The sequence below is a fragment of the Poecilia latipinna genome, unplaced genomic scaffold, assembly GCF_001443285.1.
Source record: "Poecilia latipinna isolate Pla-1442-1.1 unplaced genomic scaffold, P_latipinna-1.0 Scaffold173, whole genome shotgun sequence".
Classification (NCBI taxonomy): Eukaryota; Metazoa; Chordata; class Actinopteri; order Cyprinodontiformes; family Poeciliidae; genus Poecilia; species Poecilia latipinna.
In genome coordinates this window covers 68,888-96,667 of record NW_015112789.1, presented here as the reverse complement: position 1 = coordinate 96,667, position 27,780 = coordinate 68,888, and the positions used below count along the sequence as shown (strand labels likewise).

Here is a 27,780-nt window from a genome sequence, read left to right as displayed (position 1 = left end):
GCATTGCTGGCTCGGATGTCAGCCATCTTGGTATCCATCCTTTATTTATTCATTTTTAAAGCGTTCATATGTCAGTGTGAGGTGTGAGAACTTGCAGGAAAGGCCCTCAGGTGTTGTCACCTGTTCTTCCAGTTCAGAAGGCTTCTTTCGTTCGCCGCACCTGATACTCCTGTTGTACCAGTTATAGTGGAAAATCTGACATTATTTTTTTTCTCTTTCAACACTGACATCATAAGTGCAAGAGATTAACTAAAAAAACACATCTGCCTCTGCTGACGTTGAACAAAGTCATAACAAACTTGTGAGTAATGTAAGAAAAATTACTGTGTACATCAAACATCTTTTGAAGTATTGATGTGTCTAAATAAATTTGCAAAAAATTGAATTCTTAAGTTTAAAAGTGATCTGGACCATTTTCTATATGCAACAGAAAAAAGACACAAAGATTTTAGCAGCTGATTTAAGGCCTAAATAAAATCAAATATTTTGTTAAAATAAGGAAATAGTGAAGGTGTGGCAAATGGATATAATTGCATGTTTGTTCTTATCGTATTTTTTACTGGTCATTTTTAACGTCCATATTGCCTGGTTGTGAAAGTGGCGTTTTCCTTGTTTCTGTAATCATTCCCATTTTTCCCATTTAAAAAAAAATAGACCAATTTTTCCATCTCAGTCGCAGATCTACAGTTGCTGTTTCTTATTTATACAAAGACAAGTGTTTTTATTGTTGACCATCCAGAAAACTTGATTCAACCTTGTTGTTGGTTGTGCAGGAGGCTCCACTCCTGCTTTTCAAGCATGTACTATTGTGTTATTGCACATCTGTTTGCAAACCTATTCATGTGTGATTCTTATTTAAATTGAGTTTTTTTGACATTAGCATAAGATCAACACAGTTTTACACATAACTTATAAAGGAAATGCAGCTACAGACTGTTTAGTCTTTTTCTCTCTCCCTTCCAGCAAATGACTGGCTGTTTAAATTGTACCATTGAAAAAAAAACAATGTTGGCCCCAAATCGGCTTAATAAATGTACAGTGTGGGATAATAAACTTGCAGAGTTTTAATTTTGGCTAAACTGCTCCTTTAAGAACAGAGGGAGGCATTGGAGTGAGACAAATGAACGAGGGAAGACTGGAGAGGAGAGGGGAGGGATGCAGGGCAGTCACCTGTGGTGTGGGAATGGAGCAGTGCTCTCCGTGGGGGGCGGTGGTCTCCTGCCACAACACCCCCCAGCCCCAGTCTACCCTGCTTACTTCATCTTCCTGCCTCCTCCTCCTCCTGCCTTTTGGATGCAGCTGCAGGGCAAATCAGAAAAATTGGTTTTGTACAAATTAGAAGAACAGAACAACTGATAGGACAAACAAATAATGAGGAAAAGAGTTAAAATAATGTAACTTTCTCCAGATGCATTTGCAGATATTTTGGCGTTACATGATGAAATCCTGAGGGCAAACACATTTGTTTGTAATACTTTGTGGGGACCGTTTTCCTGACACTACATTGTGGGGACCCTCTGCTCCTAGTGGGGACCGGAGCCTGGTCCCCACAAGGAGAAACACTGTTTTTGGGTCAGGGGTCATATTTAGGACTAAGGTGGGAATTGAGTTTGGGTTAGGATAAGGTTTAGGGTGTAGAAATGAATGGAAGTCAATGGAAAGTCCCTAAAAAGATGGCCACACAAACATCGATGCGTGTGTGTGTGTGTGTGTGTGTGTGTGTGTGTGTGTGTGTGTGTGTTGCCCTTTGTCCCCTAGGCAGCTGCTTCCAGATGACCCCGTAGCAGCGAGCTGTCACCGGACATCTGCATCTCTCACACACACACACACACACACACACATGCACACACACAAGTTTATGAGCCTCTGCATGTACATAAAGTGTGATGGCCTCTTTTCTGCTTGGTTGGGAATCTGTCACAAGTATTTGCGTCTCCCCCCAGCCACACGAGCGCCGACAGCCTCTGACACTAACCGCAGGAGCTGGAAAGAACGATGCGCACATGGTGCTGATGTTAATGATGAGAAAGAATAGAGGAACTACAGTAATGCCATAGTTATGGACGCGACCCCACATCTCTGTAAACACACACACACGGACACACACACACACACCCACACACACACACACACACACACACACTCTCAATATGAAATGCAGTTCCTTTCTTATTTGATCGTTTATATTTGATTAGTTTTTATGGATTATTGCCTCCTGGGTTGTTTTTGTGAAGAAGTTTGTTTCTATTTAAAAATGTTGTTAATTCATCTTAACTTTATACTGAAGATCAAGTTAGAGAATATCAGTATTTACTTATTTTGGAAACCAGTACCATTAGCAGGACTAACGGCAGCATGTCTTTGTAAAAGTATCTGATTTTACCAATCCTACGTCTCTGTGGGAATGAGAATCATTTTATCAGAAACCTGCTGGAAATACTTAATTACTCTCTAAATACTGACGGGTTTTAACTGGTTTCTAGGCCTTCAGTTGTTTTTATTTTTCCTTCTTGTGTTCAATGCTTATTCCTTGTTGCAGTTAGGTCTGTCGCAATAAGCAATGAATAAATTAATTGTGTAACAAATTGAAACAAACTCGATCATTTTTGTTTGTATGAGTTTGTTTTTCTCATTTCTCTCTTTCTATCAACAACTGAATGATAAAAGTCTCCAGTCAGGTATTTTGGTCTCAACTTGTCCTTTTTTGAAGGATAATTTTGTTTACAAGGACTTTATAATTAATTTTATTTGGTCTGTCTGTTGTATTGTTTATTTATTTTGGACATTTAAAATGACTTCCAGTTCATTAGAAATGAACATTTATTGAGTTTTGAGAATGTTTTTGCACTATTACCATTATATTACTTGCAAATGGTCCGACAACAATAATATTATCGTTTATCGTAATAACTTCTGGAACATTTTGTCATCCAACTAAATTTGTTATTGTGACAGGCCTGGTTGCTCCTCATTAACTTAATTTGTGGACTAATTGTTGTTGACATCTGGTGTGAATTTCATGTCAGCAGAAATATAATAATATATATTCACTAAGAAAAACATCAACATATTCAATACTTTTTTACTTGCTGCATATTTAACTTCTAACATAACTGACCTGCTAAATTGTTGCTCTGATGCTGGGATGTCAACTAATCTGAAAATCTGCGTTTGTCTTGATGTTCCTCCATTTATTCTCTTTTTAGTGGTAACATGACAGGATCAGAGTTGTTTGGAAATGGCCTATAAACCCCCCAGATGGGCAGTAACAGTAACTTCTCTAAGATTATAGCGTAATCCCAGTTTGGCTTTGCGCACCTGGACTCCTCACTGCCAGGATTCCTCCTTTTGTCACAGATTGAGTGCAGTAGATTAGCAGCACCTGGCTGCTTTCTGATGTTTTAACAGCTGCAGCAGGAAATGTTTCACATTCTGCTGCACGTTGATAAAATTCAGCATTTCATCATTAGAAACTCCAGCGTGATGAACAGACGATAAATCCATGGATTCTTAAGAAACATTTGTTTTTACGGCTCTTATAGTTTGACAGCAGTAGATTGTTCAGGGTTTCTTGCACTTTTCCAGAATTTCCATTTTGTGCTTTTCCCATTTTTAGTGTAGTTTAACTTTTAATCATCTGCTTATTTGGTGGCCAGTGTTTAAATATGTAAACTAGACTTTCCATTAAACTGCAAAGAGGGAAAGAAACCAAATAAATAAGACACCAATAAACTCTTTGTCTTGGTTTTTCTAAGGAGTTTATGGTCTAAAATACATCCATAACACATCTTCATTATTTTGAATTATTCACTCTTTGATAGCAATGTTTAAAGTGGAAATGAAGGAGGAGAAATAAGGGAATAAAATATGTAAAACTCTTACTTTCTTTGAAAGGATGCATTGAAATTGGCCACTTTTCTGGATTTTTCCAGCCTGCTGTAGAACTTCAGCTAAATTTATAGATTGTCTGAAAATTAAATTACAGATTGTAACTAGTTTAAAAAATATATAGTTATTCATCATGTTTTTTTCTTTACAGTTAATTTTCAACTATACCAACATCTGGACAAAAAGGTGGCAAAAATCAACATTTTGGTTCTTAGTGGAATAAGCTGAATGTATTGATTTGAGTCTATTGATAACTTTGTAGGTCATCAATTTTAACTTTATAGTACAGATGCTAGACACTAACTGTCTTTCTTTAAAACTTTTTATTTATAAAAATAAATTTGCTTAATAAAACCAAGCCAATCTCAAAAACTCACGTTTTTTGGTAAAAGGTTTTTGTGCTACAGGATGTAGCGAAATTCACAAAACTGCAACGAAAACACTTTTTGGATCACACAAGTCATGTGACCAATTACTTAATGTTACTACTGACAGAAATGCCGAAGAAGACGGCGGGAAGTGGTAGGTGGATGATGGTGCGACGTGTTTTTAATGACTTGATGCGTGAACAAACTTATTTATGTGTGATTTTAATTGTTTCCTATTTAATGGAAACACTGCAATTGAAAAATAGTTTTGTTTTTTTTTACATTAGTGGAACATCGACAAAGTTTTGCGCAGCTTCTGTAGCAGAGTGAGAGAGACCTTGTGACAGGGAGTGAGAACTTTTCTTTCCAATCGTATCTAACTCGTTCTGCTGTGCACACAAGCTGCACGTCTGACAGAGTTTTCCAGCAATCTCCTCTAATCTGTTGAAACAATGTGCTGAGGTGTGTGTGTGTGTGTGAGTGGTGCAGGGAATGGCATGGTCCCACACCACCATGATTGGGGTTAAAGGTCATCAGGGACCCAGGGAGCTGTCTTACTCCATTAGACCGTCCTTTGGGACCAAACTAAAACTGGAGTGAGCCATGCTGAAAACCTTTTTTACAGTCACCTGGACACTTAGTTTGTACACGACCACACAGGTTCACACACAGCCGTACACCATTTGACTCCTTAGTCAATTAAAAGTGAATAATTATTTCTTGCTTGTTGTTTTCTATCCTAATCTGTTATTTTGTAAGCGTAACGAGGAGGTGACACCAGCAACAGGTGAAGCACATCAGTCACACCAACAGCTTTTATTTTGGTAATCCACTTCCAGTTTATAGGCATGTGAATTTGCATATTTGCTAAATATTTACCACTGAGCTAAATATTTAATTTAGTTTGCTAACTAACTATTTAGCTCAGAGTTAAATATTTAGCTTTGAGAGATAAATACAGTCAGGTGCAGGTCCTAGCTAAATATTTAGCTAGTGAGCTAAATATTTGTATTTATATTAGTGACTAACATCTACACTAATTATTTAGTTTGAAACTGTAACATGTATAAATGAATAAATAACATGGTGAAAATATGAATATTTTTTCTCTTATGACAGGCTAAATAGCCAAAATCATACCAGAGGTTCACACAGTTTAATCACCTCAACCTAATCTGTATTTTTGATGTATTGAAAAAGATCAACATCTATATAAAACATGTGCTCCAGTATTACAGATACAACTGCAGCAATGACACCGGAGTGAAGTCACCTGATCTGAGCCAGCGTCATGGAAACGGTTTCCTGACTGCAGGAATGTGAGATGCAGAAAGTGAAAGTCAGTCAGGAATGTGTGCAGCCAGGACACCTTTATAATCCTTGCTAACTCATGAGTTACTCCAACAACAAGGTTTTGACTTTGGCAAGGGACTCCAACATCACAAAATCAGGAAAAATGCCTAAAATTGCAGCGACTGGTCTGATACTTGGGAATATTATGTTTTCTAATTATATTATCGAACACAGTTTGTAGAAACTGGCATTGAGCGAAGCTCCTCTTTGCTCTCAAACCTGCTCTGGATTCTTCGTCAGACTTATCTTGCTCAAAATGAAGCATAGCTGCCTTTTTAAAATAAAATAATCCTTTAACCATTGGCGTCTGTCTCCTGTGTGTTTTTTCACCCGACTGTCCTCAACATAAAATGAACAATTTAACAGCCGAGAACTTTCCACTTCTCCTGGGACTCGTTCACAGCCTTCAGCCTCGTCTTTCTACGGATGGAAAATGAACTTTTGAAGAATGCTGCTGAGTTAGTGACGGGTTTGTCTTTTCTATTCTGAGGCAACTTTCCAGTTTCTGAGCGGATGGTTTCCTTAACAGAAAGTATTCTCAGCTGTCCGCAGCCTATTTATCACTGAGACATGGTGGCTGACTGAATGTCTGTAAGCGCTACAGTCAGACATGTGATGATGGAGAGGAAGGCCAACCTTGACAGCAGCTGTGTGTACGCATGCGAGGAGTCGGCTAGCTGTAGCCTTTCCACTCTCTGGTGGATCTAAGGGACAAGCAAGCAAATACACACCAAATATATTGATCAGTGTTCTAGTTACAACTCTAAGCAGGCAGGTTTTAGCCTTGGTTTAAAGGAAGTCGGTGTTTCAGCAGCTCTGCAGTTTTCTGGAAGTTTGTCCAGATTTGTATATTGTTGTATTTCCAGTTATACGTGTGACCCATAGATATTTAAGTTTAGTTCTGTGTCAGAGGTGATGCACTACAAAGTGCAGCTAATGGTTATTTTAGTAATTGATCAAACTTTTGATTGTTCTGACCATTAATCAGTTATTCAGATTGAAACATTTGCATGTTCTGCAGATATTTCATTTAACCACTTATGCCTTTCTATAATTGTGCTTTACTTAACTGTTTTTATTAACTGATTAATTAGCTATCAAAAGGGGCTTCGTAGATGTTTTAACAGAATTTGAACCAGGTGAAGCTAAAATTAGGCCACTTGAGTTCTGGGTAACATTTACAGAGTAAAAAGGTTTATTTTCATGTTAAATGCAAATGTATGTATTTTCAGCTTTGCCTCAGTTTTGGTGCAACTTTTTGAGTCTATAAACTTCAGGTAACAGATTGTTATATTAGTGGATGATTAATTCTTTAATCGAGTCATGATGATTAATCCAATTAATCGTTTCAGCTCTAATCTTTTAAATTATTTAATTAGGGATTTTGATGTATACCATTATTTAAGAATTCATGATCTGACCAATTAGGAGCTGTGGTGGAAGGTTTTCTGATTCCCAATATTTCACTTTCAACAGCCACATATTTCCATGCCCTTACGTTCCCCTGTTGAGCAACATTCGCTCTGATAAGGAGACACAAAGGCCACCTGTGAGAGCTGCACTGAGATGTTGGGCTTTCCAGAAAGTCTGTGTGAGCCGGGTGGCGATGGTGCAAGCTGCTCCTGAGCAAGCACTTCATGTTTAGCCCCAGTCTAGTGGAAAAAAAAACCTGCCAAACCAGTCCCCTCCGCTTTGCTGCATATTGCATGCGTGTGGGCTACTTACCTCACCAACTGCTTTAGGAAAAACATCCGAACATTCATCAAAACAGCAGAACGCAGATCGCGATAAGACCCTCCTGTTTTCATATGACAGGCCTGTTTTCGAGCGTGCGTTCCCGCTGCAGCAGGGGGTGAGGGGATCCTCTGTGTGCATCTCAGAGGAAGGGTAGCAACGCCAAACATACAGGCAGAGAGCAGGCTGCAACTGGTTTTAAAGCCAACGAGCGTCTATCTCTGATTGGAGCTCAGCTGGACCAGAGATAAGAAAATCGTAAGCAAGCCTGAGTTCGTGTGTGGCTCGCAAGCTGCTGCTACCAAAGCAGCTTCCCCTGTAGTTTGATAAATTAAAGCCTGATACAAAAAATACTGTCAAGAGGAGGTAAAATTAATCACATATTTTAACCAACCAACCAAACAAAAACATATTTCAAATAATTTTGCTAATTTGGGATTTTCTGTTTTGACTGAACTGTAGCATATCAGTAAAACGACCTCCAGGTCTTAAATTCATGTATCTAGAATTAAGGCCTTAAAATGTCTTAAACTTAGTTGAACAAGTGTATGTTAATCACAAGTCTTACATTTTGTGATTTTAAGACCATTTCATTTAGTTTCTGTGTAGTTTATTTCTCGTATGGGACTTTTCTGTCTCATGTCGTCGTTGCATTCTGGTGGTTGATGCACCAGAATCAACTGCTAAAAGATGCTAGCTTTTAGCATCTATCATGGCAAAGTGAAAATTTATCTGTGACTCAAGGATGTTTAGGCTACAGTTAGCTAGCTGCTAACATCCCCTTGCTAATTAGCTAGCTTTTTGCATCTAGCTTGTAAGTGCACATTTATCCCTAACTGGCTGGATGATGTTCATCTTTGCCTCTGGCTCACTTCTGCTGCCAACCTGTCCGATGCCACATTCATTTTGTGCAGAAACGTTAGACACTTCTACTGTATGAATTATATTCTCTTTTGTACATTTCCATCATGATGTCTTAAATTTAAATCACAATGGTCTTAAAAAGTCTTAAGATGTGTCATATCCTTCGTCAGGGCAGATAGGTCAGGTTTTCTACAGTTCAAACTGTAAGTTAGAGTAAAATTAAATGTTAGTTGACGTGTCATCCATCCATCCATCATCCATATTTTCATCCATCCATCCAACCGTCCGTTCCTTATCAAAAACTGAGTCACGAAAGCAGCAGAGATCCCCAACCCTTCCTCCCACTCATTTTACGAAACTGTAATGTTTTTCTGAGATTTCATCTTCAGGACAAGTCATGGGCCCTGAGATGCATTTCAACATGCAGGCTGACTCACCTGAGTCAGTTCGCATCGCCTCTATCAAATTCTTAGGGCATAATGACCTTTTAGTAAAAATTTCATAATTTTTCCATATGTTGGTAGTAACAGCTAAATATTTATTAAAATTGTTAAAAATTTAAATGGACTTATTGCAGTGAATATTCTATTTTTCTTTTTTGCTGTTCTGCTCTTTATAGAAAAATGTGTTGAAAAATAATTTAAAAAACTGATATTACCTGGTTAATTAGTCAGGCTTTCTACTGGAGTACAGTCTTCAGTCAGCTCCTTGAGATCAACTAACATTTGTTATGTTTTCTATTTTTCTGAGATGTTTGGTTCATGTTACTTTGCAGCCTGTAATGTGTCAAAATTAATGTAACCTGGTTGATTCGCCCCGAACCTTTAGATGGAAACATGACAAATTTGATTTCTATTGTTTTTGGGGTTCTTTGCGACATTTTAAAAGTTCACTCAAAATGTGCATGACTATTAAATAGAAACATAGTATGACAGTAGTTCCTGGTTAGTTCCTGGTTAGTGTCTGGTTAGTTCCTGGTTAGTTTCTGGTTAGTTCCTGGTCAGTTACAGGTTAGTTGCAGGTTAGACACTTAATGGTGTGTATTAAAATAATGCAATAAAATAAAATAATGCAAGTTATAAATTGCATTATTTGTAAATAATGGAATTTATAAATAAATCGCATTATTTTTAAATGTGTGTACATGTTCAAACTTACACAAATTTATAAATAATGCAATAGATTGAAGGCTGTAGAGCCTTTTTTGCTGTTTACTTTGATGCCAGAAGCAACACTGATTGAATCAACAATAAAAAAAAAACATCTCTAGATATTTATTCTGCAGAGTAAAACTGCCATCTGCCTCCCACAAATCTGGAACAAACTTCCAGAAAACTGTAAAAAGACCGAAACCCAGAGTTCCTTTAAATCTCAGCTGTTTAGAATTGCTTTTGAAACATAATCAGTTAAACATTAATCAACATTCTGATGTGTAACGACGGCACTGGACAAAATGTGATGCTTTAATTGTTCTATAACTTTGTATTTTAGTGTTTTTATGATGCAAAGCACTTTAAACTGCCTTGTTGCTGAAATGTGCTAAACAAATAAACTTAATTAATTGATTGACTATCAAACTAGTGATAAATTACTACAGCAACAATAAGAAAATACTCTAGCTCTTTAACTTTTACTGGTAATTCAGGCACATTTCCTTATCTGGGGGGAAGTGACACTCAACAGGTCCGAGAAACGCCGTTACATCATCCGTTTAAATAAATCCCATCAGCATAGAAACTCCTGTCCTTAGTTTTTTAATAAGGCTGAAAATCTGCAGTTTGGACAACAAACCAAGCTGTCCCCATTTCACCCAAACGTAACCCCAACAGCTTTTAAAGCGCAGCTCATCGGCGATCATGACCGAATCTAGCAGTGCAGCTTTCCAGCTGAGGAGGAATATTTGGTGAAGCGTTAGCGGGATTTCATATATCCCCATGAAGTCTTCTGCTCTTCTCTTTTAAGAGAGCTAAACTTATGAGTGCAAGTGTGAAAATGTTTGATGAGGGATGGGCGCGAGCCTTTAAAGTGTTTAAGTCTTTCATCCCTCCCTCTCGGAGACATTTTAATATGTTAAACATTAACGATGTTGTCAGAGGCGACAGACCAACGTGGAATTGTGCCGTCGCTTGACTCACTGGTTTGTTTTCCAAGCTGGGAGAAGATTGAAGCTGATAAGTCAAGCCGCTAAATATAAAGTTGAGAAATCATTAAAAGCATGTAAATATTCCCCTCCAATCCCTTTACACTAATCCACACCATGGCCAATGAAACTATTCATTAGAAAATCATCAGCTTTGCAACATTGCAGGGGTTTTTTCATACTTGGGGCACACGCGTGCGTGAGGCTGTTTTCTGCTTGCATGTGAGCAGCAGAGGCAGAAAATCTGTGTGGCTGTGTGCATTTTTTTTTTTTGGCCAGGTTTAAACTACTTATTTATGCAAATTACTGAGCTGTTTTCTAGGTGTAACTGACAACATTAAGTCTAATCCTAAAACGGAAATCTCACACATTGTTCTTATATTAAACCTGCTGCAGATTTCTAATGTATGAATGAGATTTACTGCCAGCAAATGATCTGTCACCGCTTTTCTGTTGTGGCCAAGGCTAAAGGTCAAATCCATAAAATGCAGGTTGATTCAAATTAAGAAAGAATATTGTAACCATACAAACCGTATTTTTAAAACTTAGAGATGTGACTCATTTATAATGCATTGAAACGGATTGATTGGTTTATGATTAATATAACGGCTCAAAGCTGAGATTTATTATTATTTAATACAAGAAAATAACAGAACAGACATGGCTAAACAATATGAGTTTATAGAAACACTTAATATGAAGAGTACTCCAAAATTTTACATAAGTAACAGTAGCATTACTTTAACATGTTTTTGCTCAGGCACTGCCCGCTACCTAGCAACCCTAGCATGTTTGGTCAGCTGTATGATCTGCACAATGGCAGCTGGAAAAAGACAAGTGTTTTGTTGAGGTCAGAAACCACTTGCTGCATTCATGTTGGTTGTGCAGGAGGCTCCACTTCTGCTTCTCTAAGACGTACAGTTGTATAATTGCACATCTGTTTGCAGCTATTTTCACTTGTGTGTAAATGTTGAGCTGGGGGTGTGGCCAGCAGCAGCATATTTAGATTTAAAGTGACGGAAGCCCTAAAACAGACGAACATCTCATGATCTAAGAAAAAATTATACTGAACATCTTCTGTATTATTCAAAGAACCTATCCTGATCTGTTTCTGGAAGCATAATAGGTCTCCTTTAAAGGTGATCACAAAGGTAATAGGTCATCTTTATGAAAATCACCCATTCAAAAGATGTTCCAGTGTTGCTTTAAGTTTTAGCCCAATAAAGCCAGGCCTACACTCTAGTTTAGTGAACTAAGTAATTTAACTTTAAATATCAGGATGTCTAATGAGGTATTGAATGCAAAGCGTTCTGATATTTGAACTCTGATATTTCTGGAGTAAATTTCAAAACGTAGCCAAATTGACCTCAGGTAACTGGGTTGGGATGGCAAACAGAAACACAAGCAATCTACCTGCCAGCAAGATGGAGGAGAGAGGGCCTCCATTTCAGGCCGAGCGCCGGGTATCGGTGAACCTTTCCCCAGGTGTGTGTGTGTGTGTGTGTGTGTGTGTGTGTGTGTGTGAGTAAGAGCCGAGACACCCTGCTTGGCAGCCGGTTTGAGGAAAGATTATCTTGACAAATTGGATAAACATCTTGTGTGTGACAGGATGCTGATGGAGGGTCCGCCTGCCCACACACACACACACACACACACACACACACACACACACACACACCTGGGACTGTTGGCTGCTTTAGCCAGCTCTGTGTGTGTTTGTGTGTGTGCGAACCCCGCCTAAAGGCAGGTAACAACAGGTCTCACTTCTCAAACAGAGAATGCAGGTTCTCAGGTGTGTCTGCCTGCTCCACTTCAAATGCTCTACCATAGTACTTTGTGTGTGTGTGTGTGTGTGTGTGTGTGTGTGTGTGTGTGTGTGTGTGTGTGTGTGTGTGCTGCACAACACAGCTTTCCCTGACCTCATTGGTGTTTTTTTCTTACATAAGTTTTCTGTAATTTTTCTCACGCTACTGTAGGTTGAATTCAGCCTAAGAAATAACTGAATGTGTGTATCCAAGGTTTTTAGTCATATTTGAAGGTAAAGCATTCATCTTGTGGCGTGGCGATGTGTGTATTCAGTGTTTCATTGAGTTGCTGGTGATTTTGTAGTCACGGCATGAAGCAGGTAAGGTCAGGGTTGGAGCCGTCATATTTACTTTAACCTTCCAGTCGTCAGTCGGATTATTTTTCCGTCTTTGAAGCCACTTGTTGTGATTGTCAAATGTCAATGTCAAATTTATTTATATAGAACATTTCCAACAGCTCGAACTGCACAAAGTTCTGCACAAGTTGAATAAGGACAAGTAAAATACATAACAGTGGTACAATCAGATAAAAAAGATTTAACTATATAAAAATGTTTGGGTTAAGATGGACTGAAGGAGTAAAAGATGAAAAATTTTGTGAATTTGAATTTTATGACTCTAATGATGGACTCTGACCTGAACCTTCAGAGCCACATAAAGACAGTTACAAAGTCGGCCTTCTGTCACCTGAAGGTGATCCAGGATCAGAGGGCTGATGTCTCATCCATAGAGAAACTCATTAATGCGTTTCTCTTTAATCACTTTGATTACTGCAGCAGCGTCTTCACAGGTCTGCCAAAAAATGTGTTTAAAACAATCAATGCTGCAGTTGATCCAGAACGCTGCTGCTGGAGTTCTGACTAAAACCAGGAAGTTACAGTATATCACCCTGAGAGAACAGACTTTAAAACACAGTTCTGGGTTTATAAGCCACCGAGTGGCTTAGCACCACAATACATTAAAGATTTGTTGTTGTTCTTTACTTTCTATGCACAACAAATCTAAAAGAAAACTGCAAAACAGCCAAAACACAAAGTTCCTTTAAATAAAGGCTAAAAACTCACCTTTTAGTGTTGCTTTGATTACTAATAACTAGAACATTGATCAATAGATTTGCTTGATAATTTTGGTAAATTGATTTGTACGTGTGCAGATCTATATGAGGGTGTGTGTGTGTGTGTGTGTGTGTGTGTGTGTGTGTGTATAGGTATATAAATCGACATATGTAGATAGTAAAATAGAATTAAATCCTAGTGAACCGCACTCCATACCAGTAGGGGGAGGTAATGCGACTTGTAAAACATTTTTTGCCAACCTCCAATAAAAATCAAGATGATGTTGATGGTATTTGACAAGATGTAATGTTTTGTTTAATGCTTGTTTCATAAATGGTTACGATGTTTTTATGACATAAGGCTCTTTGAACTGCCTGGTGTTTTACAAACACATTTGATTTTACTAGTAATGCCAAATTTCCCATTAAAAGTGTAGCAATGTAGGAAATTAAAAACAAGAAATTAGCAAAGATTTATGAAATAGAAAGCAAAAATGAAACGGGAATCAGTTATTTGTTGAAGCATCGCACTCTTGCTGTGTTAGTATCTGTGAATTCCTGATTTCTTTTTTGGTGTCTGTATGGCAAAACTAGTGAGCAGATGAGAAAACCTAAAGAATAAAAACAGGTTTTCACTGCAGATGTTGAGAGTTTGATATTTCTGCTGTCAGCCGTTTAAGACTCATTTCAAGGATTTGGGGATTCATGATCACTTCTGCATTTCTTCTATCTCTCCATCGTTCCATTTCCTCTTTGCTCCGGGGGGCTTCCACTCGCCAACGGCTGGAGGATTTGGGAGCCATTTTTGTCTTAATTAAAGCTTCAGCCCCGCTCAGATCTCCACCAGAAGGACAGAGCGATGACTGCGGTGAGGACATGGACACAGAAATGTGTTTGTGCGTTTCAGGGTGGCACAGAGAGGTCACTAGATTTACTGTTGGAGGGGCACTGCTCTGCTTTATTCCTCTGAACGGACGCGCTCCGTTTTAGGCATGTAAGGCCCTTATCTGAGGAAGCAAACGTCAACTCTGCACCTCCCCGCTGCGTCTGACAGCACTGCACTGAAATCCTACAAAGTAAAACACGACCCCGAAATAAACAGCAGGGCGCTGAGTTTAAATTGAGAAATTGTGGGTCTTACTTAAAGCTGCAGTGTGTAACTTTTATATTCAAGTAAATGGTTTTTACACATTTGTCAAAACTGTATCTGTTATGATAGTTTATGAGACAGATAATCTGAAAAGATCGATCTCCTCCACCTCTTCTCTGAGCTGCTATCTGAAGAAATGCTTTGCTCCCAAACAAAAACAACCAATCAGAGCCAAGAGGCGGGGCTTAATGCTGTCAATTAATGCTGATAAATGTGCGTTGGTGGTCACGCTAACTACCCTCAGCATAAACAACATGCTATGCTAGCTGCAGCAGCACAGAGCATGGAGGTGAGGGAGGACTTGTCACTTGAGATGGTGATCGACAGCACTAAGCCCCGCCTCCTGGCTCTGATTGGTTGTTTGTAGTTAGCACTGGGAGAAGAGCTTTCACGGATTATCTGTTTTATTTCATGCCATCACAACATAGTGACAGTTTCAATAAATGTGCAACATTATAAACATTTCATACTGCAGCTTTACAACAAAATTCCAGCCTGTCTGACAATAACTTATGTAACAATAAAGAACAAAATACACAAAATATATCAGAGGACAGGGAAGAATAACGATATGAAGACATGTAGGGAATACAAAAAACAACACAATATGTACAGTTAGAACCATTTATCCTGATAAAGCAGATGGAGGTGCAGGTGGAAGCCAGATTAACATGTTTAGCAGCATTTAGCATCTGGTCGGCTGTAGTAAGACTTTATGTGAAGGTCTGACATCCGCCTGAACAGGAAGGAGTCTCCATGGACGTTTATGACTGTTAAATAATGACACTGATAATGCAAAGTTGCATTAAAAGCCCATTAAAAGTGTAAACCTTCATACATTCATGAAAACTCCTTCATGCTCATAACAGGTGCTGTGTCAAGTTTACGACAGTATTATCACTCTTTTCCACACCCCTTCAAATAAATGTTACCTCATCTCCTCAGCCACAAACACAACAGATGCAGATAAAATGTTCTATATTTTTATTTACTAACATAAAACTCCTGGTTATAAATTATAAACCATCCACAAAAAACATCATCTGACTACAGGAATGATGTCAGAGTGAATTTCCTGAATCAAGACGTTACGCTTCAAACAAGGTGAATGCTTTAGGTAATTAATTATCTTAATAGAGTTAATAACTCTTTACTTCTTCAACTCTTTCATTCTGAGTATTTCATGAAAATCCTGCAGGTTGGATAAATAACAACCAGAAAATCAAAATACTGAACCAAGCAGAACAATTTAGGAAAACACAAGAAAACTTCGTACAATAAATACTTTAATCTTGTATCCTAAGAATAGTTAGTAAAGCAAACATAATACAAAACCAGCAGGCTTCGCTCGCTTTCTGGGGGAAACTGCGATATTTTGTGATTTTTATCCTGTTCTGCTGTAAATACAGTCAGGCTAATTTGAGTTTAAAACATTTCTGTCTGCTGGAAGTACAGAGAGGAGATAGTCACTGTTCACTCAGAAAGCAGCTCTCTTCATTAAAAACAGGGCTCCCTGTCATAGTTCCAACAAACGGCTGTAAATAAAGACTCACAATGTTAAATTAAACACGCACACACACACGCACACACACACACACACACACACACACACGCACACACACACACAATCTCATGCAGTGGATCCTCTGTCAGACTTTCACAAATCCACACACACAATAAATGACACCAGTGTTGTCAAAACTGACTGCAGACAGTGTTGCCACTCTGCTTAACTAAAAGTAAGCCATGCAAACTGTCTAGTGTGTGTGTGTGTGTGCGTGTGCGTGTGTGTGTGTGTGTGTGTGTGTGTGTGCGTGTGTGTGTGTGTGTGTGAAAGAGGTCACTAATCAACTAACAAAGAGCTTATGGAAGAGAAAACAGGATAGATTATTCACTATAAAAAGCTGCATATAAATGGGGGGAGAGAAAACGTTAAAGTGGAGCATTAAAAAACCGTAATGAGACGAACAAACGTAGCTGGTACTGAAACTTCCAGCATCTTACTTTGACTGAGCCAGTCAAAGTCACATAAAATGTATATTCCAGCCCATGTTTGCTGTCAGCACCACAGAACAGATTTTGTCCAGTGGCTGTAAAAACATAAGAAAATGATGTCACAAAGCTAAAGGGAGTCAAATGGGAATGAAGTGCAGATTAACAGTCTCTGTGTTTCCTGCTACACACAATGAGTGAACGTCTGAAACCGTACAATGAAAGCACAACGCTTAAATGTTTGAAAAGCAATTCAGAAATGACAAGAAACAGAGAAAATTAAACTGTAACTAATGTTTTCTGTGCAGCACAATGTGGTATTAACTTTTAATTATGTATAAGTCATTTTTTCTAACAAGTTGAAAATGTTATTTATATGAAGGGAAACAACAAAATTAAAATTAAATGCATTTGCCCCAAGTCCCTGGAAAAGATTTAAAGTTTTTTCCCTTACAGCCATTAATGCACCTCTTCACTGTTAAACATGGATATATTTGGAATCCATGGAAACGTCAGACAGATGATAAAGATGATAAAAAGCATTTGAGATTTCCAGATGTCAGTGACCAGGAACCTTCATCAAAAAGACACGGTAGGGAATTCTGGTAGTGCCAAAAAGTATATATTTTGGTGGTTTTAATATGTTTTTTTCTGTAAAATGTGCTTAAATTTGTTTTTTTGTTTGTTTTTTACACTGGATTTCCAAAAAGTACACTTCACCTTAGTCAGATATAACAATTTATTATTTTACTTTAATTGAATAAAATAAGTAAATAAATAAATGTACTAAAGAAAAAAAAGAACAAAGAAGAGATTTTGGACATGCAAAAATAACTTTAGTGATTAAAGACACAGAAAATCCCCAGTTTTGTAGATGTGCCAAGCTTAGGTATTTGTTTACTACAATATTTGTAAAATATTTGTAAATTTACTACGACCTTTGCACAGACAATTGATCTATGGTTTTTGAAAGTTAGTAGCCTTCCTTGTGATATTTTAAAAGCTTCATACACTCTATAATACAAAAAAGAATTGCACTGTTCAACTCCAACTACCACGAGTTACAACTTTTAAGGCCGACTTTGCGTTTCAAGATGGCCGCTCCTCGCATCAACAGTCGTAAGATGTGGTGGAAACGTATTTATTTTCCAAGATACACGTGTAAAAGACAGAGTAAAGTCTAATTCCCCTGTCCTCTTAATTTGAACAAATTGAAAGTGGTGTTTGCTTATGGAAAGTAAAACCTATAATTACGATTTTGGGTGTCGCCATGTTGAAATTCCAGCGTCTTCACTAAAACGCCGTCAGCTCAGGTCTGACATCAGATCAAACTCAGGTAACTGGAGCGCTGCAGAATTTGTGCTCATTTCTTCTTCAGAGGTTTTTGTGTCGTTTCCTTCAGTGGGTCTTGGTGCAGCGCCCCCACAGGCCTGGAGGGGAAATGGGATTTAGATTGGTTTAGATTGTTTGACATAGTGCAGCATGAAAGCAACCAAATGTTGCAACTTTGGTCCCCAATCGAACCAAATCTACCAGAATATCAGGTGTGAAAACACCCTGAGAGCAAGAACATATCCAGATATCCTCTGACGTTAACCAAATAGGGGAATCTTCTGTCTGAAGTTTCTTGGGAGACGGTTGTATAAGTTTTCCTGAGCAGTACCGTGGCACTCAGTACGTTTTCCCCTGTGGTAGTGAAAGGCTAATTTACAGCTTAAACACAGGAAATGACCTTAATCCCCTGAGTTTCCCTTAATCTGCAAACTCTTTCTGTTCTTCATGCTCCAAATGATTGAGCAGCACACATGTCCTCATGCAGCCACACACGGCACTAAAGCTGCTCACTGGTCAATGGCGGAGGAGATCCTGTTTAAGGTGATTAGGATTTCATCTGAAGGCAACAAAGAAATAATCCAGAAAACTAACGGTCAAATGTTAGAGGTTGTTCAGTTGCTTTGTAACACTTTAAGCTAAACGAGTATCCTGTGACACATGGCTCAGTAATATTAGCTTCATGTCACTGCTTAGAAGATTGTTGCACAAGGAGATGGCAATACCTGGATATTCTGCAAAGATAGATTTAGTTTTTTATTATATATTTAGTTTGACTGTTTTTGGAAAGTAGACAGGTCATAGAATAATATCTTGGCTAAACAGTTTGTGCCAGCTGATTTTTGCTCAGTAAAAATCAAAGTGGCTGCAAACAGATGCGCAATTATGCAACTGTAGAACAAACTCTTGTCCTTTCCAGCAGCCATTGTACAGTGCGGACAGCAGTAAAACCAGTTGACCAAATGTGCTGGAGCTCTTCTTGTGTTGCTAGGTGACGGGCTGGGCTGGACTTGGGTTGCTAGGTAACGGGGCAGTGCCCATTGAATGTGACTTAACCTTCTGAAGGTTTTTGAAACGGCTCGTTTTCCAAACACCAAAAAACAACATGTTGTTGAAAACAGCTGAGTTGGTTGGTTGGTTTTTAACCTCTTGTAGAAGCTGTAGAAAATGGAGACATTTTTATACTTCAAGTGGAAGTATAAAAATGTGCATCTTCGATCGTCTTTAATATTAAAGACACAATGTCAGCGACTGTCTGCTTCATGTTCAGGAGGAGTCAACGCTCAAAGTTATTGACTCAATTCTCAATCAGAATAATAAACAGTGTTGTTTGGTAACCAGGATCAAATTTAAATGTTAGTACTTAACTTGGAACTTGTATGATTGTAAGAATTGCCTTTATTTTTTGCAAAGTGCCTTGAGACAATGTGTTGTGAATTGGTGTTATTTAAATAAACTGAATTGAACTCTCGCAAAATAAAGCACAACCAAACACACATTTTTCTTTTTTTAGCAAAGAGGCATTTATTTTACTGCGTCCTGCTGAGATGTGACAGCATAATAAACACCTTCCTGCTGTGTTCTGCCACGTGATAGGGCCTCTTATATCAGGCTTTATGCCCATTACAGCATTCCCTCCTTTAATGTATGGTGTTGATTGACAAATGTGTTTTTACATTACAATACATTTCTTTTCACAGGCAGGAATTTCAAACAAATTGCTTAAAAAAAAAAGAAAACACTTTTTGTGTAAAACCACTCAAGCACTTGGCCATTCTCCCAGTCTGGGCTGTCCTGGCTGCTGAATGGACAAATTGGCACCATATAGGTTCTTATCATTTCACCACCAACCTCATTTTACCCCATTAATTACCAGAAATTTATTTCTTTTAAGCTGTTGGAGAACATTAGCAAACAACCAACCAAGGAACACAACAGGCAGGTCAGAGGAAGACAGGATAATTTAAGATTTGCTCAAAAATGAGTCAAATAATAAGGTTCAATTCAATATTTAAAATGACATTAAGCAAGAAAATCTCTGAGAAAATACAAAACACTGTAGACAAGAGAAAATGGGATTGGAAATAACTGAGTTCCTTCTTGTGAAGAGAAGAAAAGCGTTTTGTCTGAGACTGAATTGTGATTCGTGTCATCAGGCGGTCGATGCCTTCATCCTCAAACACAACCCGCACTTATTCACAACTCTTCTTCATTAACCATGCATAGAGAGACACTCCAATAAGGAGGCTATCATTGGTTTTAGCTGTTAAGTTGCCAGCACAACGCGCCAAATATTAAACGTACCTGTGATGTGTTAAAGAAAAAGGGACGCAGTGCTTTGCTACACTACAACAGACGGAAAACAAGATCAGGAAAAAGTTTTAATAAAAAAATAGCAAGGGACAGGGAAGGAGTTCAGTTATGCTAGCTTGACTATGACAACCTAACATGTAGATGTGCTGCTGAATTTGGTGTTTCGGTTCAGTTTAGAAAAAACTCTGACAGATCGTCAGTTGAGCAGGCGATTAAATTAGCTAATCAGTCAGCTGTTAGATTAGCTAAAGTTAATAATCACAAAATAAACAGTTGTCGTAGTGTAGACCATTCTCTTTAAGATTTGGCGTGTTATGTCGGCAACTTGACCGCTAAAACCAATGCTAGTCATCGTCAGCTAGCAGCAGGGGGCGGGATCTCACACTGCAACATGTCTATAGATCCTACTGTGAAATTAATGACAGTCTTATTGTTGCAAAAACAAAATAGCTCAAAATAGTCATTGAAGAAAATGAAATAATTCAAAATGAAATTGCTAAATCTATGTATGACTAAGTTTGCTAAGTAAATGATTTTAATACTACGTCAAATTTCAGTTGAAATTACATCACATTTCAGTTTATTTTAATATGTGCAGTTTCATCAAATCATGTTTCATTTCCAGCAGGTTGAGTAAAGCTCTACAGTTTTTGCAAGTGTATCTGTCGGTGTTTGTTCTGGTTGGAGTGGATTTGTGCTTTTCCATTGGGAACAATGATTTTGCTTGTGTTTGTGACAGCTTGACCTCTTCCTTTCTCTGCCCCTCTCACACACACAGGCGACGGTTCCTGAATGGGGTTGGAGGTTAGCAGTCGGTTACATGTGACGAGTCGTAGTTAATTCCAGCAGCACAAAGGAAAATCTGGGGGCCGGCAGATACAGGCTGCTCACACTGACCGCATCATCCCATCCCTGCAGCAGCAGTCACTGCAGAAACAAAACACACCGCTATTAACGGCCTTTCACCAAGTTACAGCTATTCAAACAAATCTAGTGCAATAATATATAAATATTCCCTATTTGTCTTTAAAGACCTTTTGAAAAAGACAGTTTGTATTGTTTTGTGAATATCTACTAAAGGAAATGTGTTTGTCATTTTCAAAGGATCACCAGTTTATGACTAATTTTAGGTTTTAAAATAAAAAAAAAAAACGAGATAAAAACATGTTTTCTTCTTTGGAAAATTATGTAAAAATATCACATTTTTTCCAACCAAAACCAGATTTAAAAATAGATTTCATGTATTTTTAGTGTCATTCGTGGATGGATGAATTATGTTAACATTTATTAAACATTCATTAAAATTGTATTTCGCAAAACTGCAATGGAAACACTGTTTTTACATCACATAAGTCACACGATCAACAACAGGAAGTTACTATTTCTGGAAACAACAAAGACAACAGGAAGTGGTAGGAAAATTATGTTTTTTAATGACATAATCATGAGCAAACTTATTCACATGATTATTATTTTGCATCTTATTTAACAGAAATGCTGCAATATTGCACAATTTTTTTTTTTGACATTAGCAGAATATTGACAAAGTTTTGCTCACATTTTTCATGGAAACTGGTGAGAAAGTTGAATTGGACCAATTTAGAATTACAATGTAACTGTAATTAAACAGTGTGTGTTAAACACAATGTGTTGTTTTTTTATCTTTAACCTACAATAGTTGGACAAAAATGATGAAAACATGTGATTTTGACAAGTAGCTCACAGCCACAAATTAAAGACGCTGATTATTGGATTTACTCAGTTTTTTAATTACATTTCTGTTCAATGTTCTCAGCTTTAAACTAGTAAACAGAAAAATAGGAGACAGAAATTTTAGATCATGAGGATTTCCAGCTAGCTGCACAAATATTCTGTAGATTTCACTGTTTTTACACCTTTGTTCAGTTTTAATCGTTTCAAACTTTGTTGCAACAGGATAAAATGTGAGGAAGAGTAAATGTGTGTGAACCCCACAGAGACAGAGTGTGTGTGGAAGTCTTGATGCTCATCAGTGGTGTGTGTTTACTGATTAATCTGTTATCCATCACTATCATCTCATCTCCGCCCAGTAAACAGAGACATCAGTGACTGATCACCCTGATTTCAATCAACAGAAAACACTTCATCAATCGGGTCAAACACACTAATGTGGTTTGAGAGTGTGGACAAACAAATGCCAAGTGCGTGTGTGTGTGTGTGGATGGGAGGAGGCAGAAGTTGGGCGGAGGGAGCAGTGATTTGGTCTGATGCAACAGAGTCGGTTTCATGACCCGCGGAGGTGAGGATGAGGAGGATGAGGAAGCATGGACAGTCTAAAGTGACTGGCAGACACACAAGCTGTTGGTTCTGCTTCCTTCAAGCTCCTTATGTGACGGTGAGTTATGAGCGCGGCGGTGCGATCGTTTACACTCGGCTGCTGGTCGCCAGCGGCTGATACTCTGGTTGGTTCAACACTAACTAACACTACAAGTTAAAAAAATCACAGAAAAGAAGAAAAAATCTGTAAAAAAAAAAAACCCTTCACAGCTGAAAAGTTTTAATGGAGGTCAGACATCATCTGCTAAAATAAGTTATTTCAGTCACGTCGTGCTCATGATATTTAGAAAAATTCAATATTTTTAGTAGAGGAACAAATTCCACATTGAGAAAGTGTTTTTATTTTTACAAAATCCTGTTTCCATCCCTTAATAATCTTAGTACAACGGAGCATTAGGACCAAACTAAAAATAGTAATAAATTATGAGACTAAAGTCAGAATATTACATCTTTATTCTCAGTATGACGTCAGTAGGAGACAGATAATATGTGAAAAGATCAGTTTCCACAATGCACCAAAATCAACCAATCAGAGCCAGGAGGCGGGGCTGAGTGCTGTCAATCATCCTCATGTTCTCACTGCTAAATGTAACGAGAATGGTTTATCAGCTGTCATCTGTGGCTATGCTAATTAGCCTAGCATTCACAACAAGAGAGGGATGAGCAGCGCCACATGAGATTGTGATTGGCAGCACTAAGACCCGCCTCCTGGCTCTGATTGGTTGCTTCCAGTTTTTCACAGATTCTGTTTCACACCAAACTGTCATAATATAGAAAAGTTACATACTGCAGCTTTAACACATAGACAATAGCCAGACCACATAGATGTGAAAAACAATCACATTTATAAAACAATATTGACTCATATTAATCTTAGCACACAAAGGAAAGCTTGTTTAATGAGGTAGCATTACATTAAAGTAATAATGTGAATAATGCATGTTTCCATACAGATTGTTGTTTTTAAGGCTGCTGCTCTGGATCCGTTTTTTACCGTTTCTCTGTGTGATTCCAGTTCACCTGGATTCCTTCTGATCTGCTTCTCTTCACCTGGAAACAGTTTTACACATTTACTGTGTGTTGGAGTGTGAAATGTCAGCATCTTCTTCATTTGTTGAGCCAAGATGACGTTCCTCCATCAGCATCACCTACAGGGAGAAACAGGAACAGTGTTGGCCACTCCGACTTTCAGAGACTGACGGACACAAAAACCAAAAACCTCAAATATCTGGCAGGTCCGTCTGAGCAAAACAAGTAAAAGGTTAAACTGTTTGGCAAAAAATATATTTGTAGCGCTGCTGGACAGAAATACGTCAAATTCTTAAGCAAAGACTAAAGTAAAACGCGACACATGGATGGAGGTGCAGCAGAGCTCTGAACTGTCATAGTCGAGTCAATCCAATTTCTACAAACACACACACACACACACCTACCTACACACACACACACACAAAATTCAATCATGTTTCTGCTGCAGCCTGGGGGAACTTACTGTGGAAACCTCACTATAGTGGAAAATCACCTTTTCCATGTTATTTTGCTCAGAAGGACCTACAGAACACACACACACACACACACACACACACACACACACACCCTCTGACTAAATTTGCACAACGAACCAAGCGATCAGATTTTTTTTTAACTCTTTGTGGTGCAGATCTCACACTTTCATGCCTATTCCAGCCAGAAGAGCCAGCAAAGGAAGCGACTTTTGTGCAACCGTGGAAAATAAAATCTGGGCCTCAAACAGTTAAAAAGTGATTTTCATGACAACTAAAGGTTTCCTGTGGAAGTTTTACATCAACAGGAAACCAGATTTTCTAAGTTGCGTAAAGCCTTAGCGTACACATCCCTCTAACTGCAGCTTATAAACAGACACAATAATACATCACATCAAGTAGAAAAACAATTCATCATTTAGATTACAGGTTGAAAACACATCAAGCAGAACAGGATTTCTGTTTCTTTCACAGTTTTGTTGTCAAAATGTAATTCCTTAGAATCTTTCACCATCAATTTAAATCTTTCAGAACAAATAAAACACTGTACAATCAAATGAAATATCATTAGGAACCAAGTGATAAAAAGCAGTCACCAATATCACGCTTTAAGATTTTTACCAATCCTTTTATTCTCTAATTTTGCTGTAAAATAATTATTTTTTCTGATGTTTAGTAAGTTTTTGTTTTGCCATTTTGATTTCTGCTCATCTCACCTGGTTATAAGGAACAAATATTTATTCCAATGACCTTATTATAATAAAAATAAAACATTTAAATCTAAATATGTACCATGTTGTTTGAAAGCAGAACTCGTTAAATTAGGTGCATTCACATCAGCCATGTTCAGTTTTTAAACCGTCAGTAAAACTAATTGCCTAATTTTTTATACAACGTGGCAATATTTATAGATTTCATACTATTTGATGTCTTTCATTTAAAAAAAATAAAATTTTAACAGCAGCAGTTATGTAAAATTAAATTACTGACCAATATAAAAGAAAAGATTGCTTAGTCCTCTCTTGCGTCGCTACAGAAACCAAACTGTTTATATATTTATATCCTGGGAAAATATATAAAAACATAATCAGTTTAAAAATAAGCCTGATCTATATAGATCAGGTAAGAAATAAGGACGCTACGACCACTTTGTGACGGATTCCTGCTTCCCGCATTGGACCGGTCTGGATGTGCGGACGTGACTCAGTGACTCACAGTAATGGCCGCCTGCAGGAGCGCAGCGTTTAGCTGCAGCTAGAAACTATATCAGTGGAAATCCTACAATACAACCGCTAAAATCTGACTCCGCTCCTTTTGTGTTTACATTTTATGAAGACGGAAGTTGCGCTCAGTGTTTTCTTCAGAGGTTTTTGTGTCGTTTCCTCCTGTAGTTCTTGGTGCAGCGCCACCACAGGTGAGGAGGGGAACAGGTTTTTAAATTAGTTTGGTTGGTTTTGACTGAAAATGTAACAAATGTTGCAATTTTGCTCCTAAAACGAACCAAATCTACCGAAATACCAGGTGTGAAATCAGCTTTTGTGTACGGAAGAGGATTAGGGCCACTGGAAAAAAGAAAAAACAAATCTGACTTTAATCTCAGAATTCTGACTTTTTTTCTCAGAATTCTGACTTTGATCTCAGAAGTCAGACTTCTGAGATTAAAGTCTGAGCTGTTTTATTTTTTATTTTTTCCAGTGGCCCCAATCCTCTTCCGTATTAGTGGACATAAACCTTTGAATTTGAAGAAATAATAAATACATTTCTTTCAGTATATTAGCGCTTACCAACAGAAATGACTGTTGATCTAAAACAGGGAAAGAGTCAAATTTAGGAATGTTCCTAATAAGATAAAAATGTCACAGTTTTCAGAGGATGTCAGAATAAAATCTGAAGTTATTAAAGTTTCCAACAGAAACCTGAATAAAAAACAAAAAACAAAACATGAAAGTACTTCAGAAGTGGTCAGAGTACGTAAAAACTGTACCGCTAAAAGTAGCACAACTTCAACATGTTTCTACTAAAATGAAAGTAAAAAGTAGCCATGCAAGAAATGACTCAAGTAAGGGTTAAAAAGTATTTGGTGAAAGTTTACATAAGTACTGAGTAACTGATCAAATTATCAGTCATTTAATATTTAAAAATGACATCGACAGATGGACCAAAATATATAAATATAATCCAGAAATTGTACTCTAGTAAGAGTAGAAATACTTCATAATAAAATTACACATATAATTTTATTACTTTAGTAAAAAAAAATATTCCTAAAAGGACATTTTTTCCAAAAAGTTACTAGAGGAAATGGAGCGAGTTACTGCAGAACTGGAATACTTTCTGAACTTTAGCTCTTGTGGTTAAAGCTCCTATTAGCAATGAGAGCTTCTCAGTTGTAGAGTCCCATCCTGAGCCTCAGTGTGTCGAGAAAAGGGAAAATGATTTTGATCATCTTGTCAGAATGACTTGAACTGCGTCTCCTGAGTGTGTTTAGGAAAACCGGGCCGAGGATTTCTCCTCATAATTGTCTCGTTTATCATTTTATTACAGCTAGCTGTTCTCCAATGATTATCAGAAAATAATTACTCTGAATTATTTAAAGAGCCTCTCCATCACTGACGATGGTGTGTGTGTGTGTGTGTGTGTGTGTGTGTGTGTGTGTGTGTGTGTGTGTGTGTGTGTGTGTGTGTTAGTTCTGCATTTAAATAGCATTAAGCAATCTGAAAAACAGGAAGCTAAATTGTCTTTGTGGATTTGTCGCTCATTTCTTTTGCCTTTTGAGATAATTTTACATGTTTTTCTTGTGGTTAAAAACAGAACATATTTGTTGAAATTATAAATATTTGTTTTAATTGACAGAAAAACAAATCTGAGAAATAAAACATGAGAAAATAGTCCTGGATAATTAGATAAAGAAAGAGGACAGCATGGCTCCTGCAGGAGTGAGTGTTGCAGCTCCAGTCTTTCTGCATGGAGTTGTTCTCTCTGTGCACACATGGTTCCTCTCTGGGAACTCCAGCTTCATCCCACCGTTAGCAATGCTGGCTCCCTTACTGCGCTTAGTTTACACCTGATCTGCACCTTGGCTTAGTTTACAAATCACTGAAGCTGAAAATAAACCACTTCAGTTCTGGGTAACACATTTACAAAGAAAGTTTATTTTATATTAAATGTATGTATTTTTGTACAGTTTTGGATTAATTACTGCTTTTACTGTGTTGTCTTTTCAGCAAATAGTATTTTTTTTAATCTGCATGCTCAAGTTAATTAATTGATTAGTTGATTATTATTTCAATAATCGATTAAAATCTTGTTCAGACCAGTTTATGTTTTTCCTTTAAATTATTACCCTTCAAAAACACAAAGTCTTACCAAATATTTTGGTCTAGTTTCTAATGCAAATATCTTGGTACACTAGAAATAAGACAAAACAAATTTACAAATAACATTTTAGCAAGACATACAAGCTCATTTAGTAAATAACTCCTTAATATTGATGAATTATCAGTAATTAACGAGCTCCACTGGCAAATAATTTCACTTTTAAGACGACATTTTCCCTGTTGTGAAAGTGAAATAATCTGTCAGTGGAACTAGAACTGGGTTGCTAGGTGACGGGCTGGGCTTGGCTGGGGTTGCTAGGTGACGGGCTGGGCTTGGCTGGGGTTGCTAGGTGACGGGCTGTCGACTTTGGGACAAACTGCCAGTGGAACTAACACTTTTTTAATCAACAATAAAGAATTATTTACTTAAAATAAAGTCTCATATCTCGCTAAATAGTTACTTGTAAGTTAGTTTTGTCTTATTTCAAGTGTACGAAGACATTTTCACAGGGAACTAGTCCAAAAATACTTGGTAAGGTTTTGTGTTTTTGCAGTGTATGGACACCATCCAGTTATTTTTTTCCGTTGGTTTCAAATGTAGAGACTAAATTTATCTGCTGGAGAAATGAGATTTATTTACGTTCTGTCAGAG

General features: G+C 37.7%; 2 long non-coding RNA genes across 3 annotated transcripts in view; one reads left to right on the top strand and one right to left on the bottom strand.

Moving 5' to 3' along the window:
* LOC106946028 (uncharacterized) overlaps window positions 1-2,588 on the top strand; it is a 120,691-nt gene extending 118,103 nt beyond the window's left edge. The window contains exon 7 of the long non-coding RNA XR_001424675.1: window positions 1,944-2,588. This is a non-coding gene — a long non-coding RNA (uncharacterized LOC106946028). The remainder of the gene's footprint in view (window positions 1-1,943) is intronic.
* A 16,596-nt stretch (window positions 2,589-19,184) lies between these two features.
* Window positions 19,185-27,780, bottom strand: part of LOC106946026 (uncharacterized) — a 52,603-nt gene continuing 44,007 nt past the window's right edge. For both annotated transcript variants that reach the window (XR_001424672.1, XR_001424673.1), the window contains exons 3-4: window positions 23,304-23,457; window positions 19,185-20,920 (exon numbers count right to left, since the gene is read on the bottom strand). This is a non-coding gene — a long non-coding RNA (uncharacterized LOC106946026). The remainder of the gene's footprint in view (window positions 20,921-23,303; window positions 23,458-27,780) is intronic.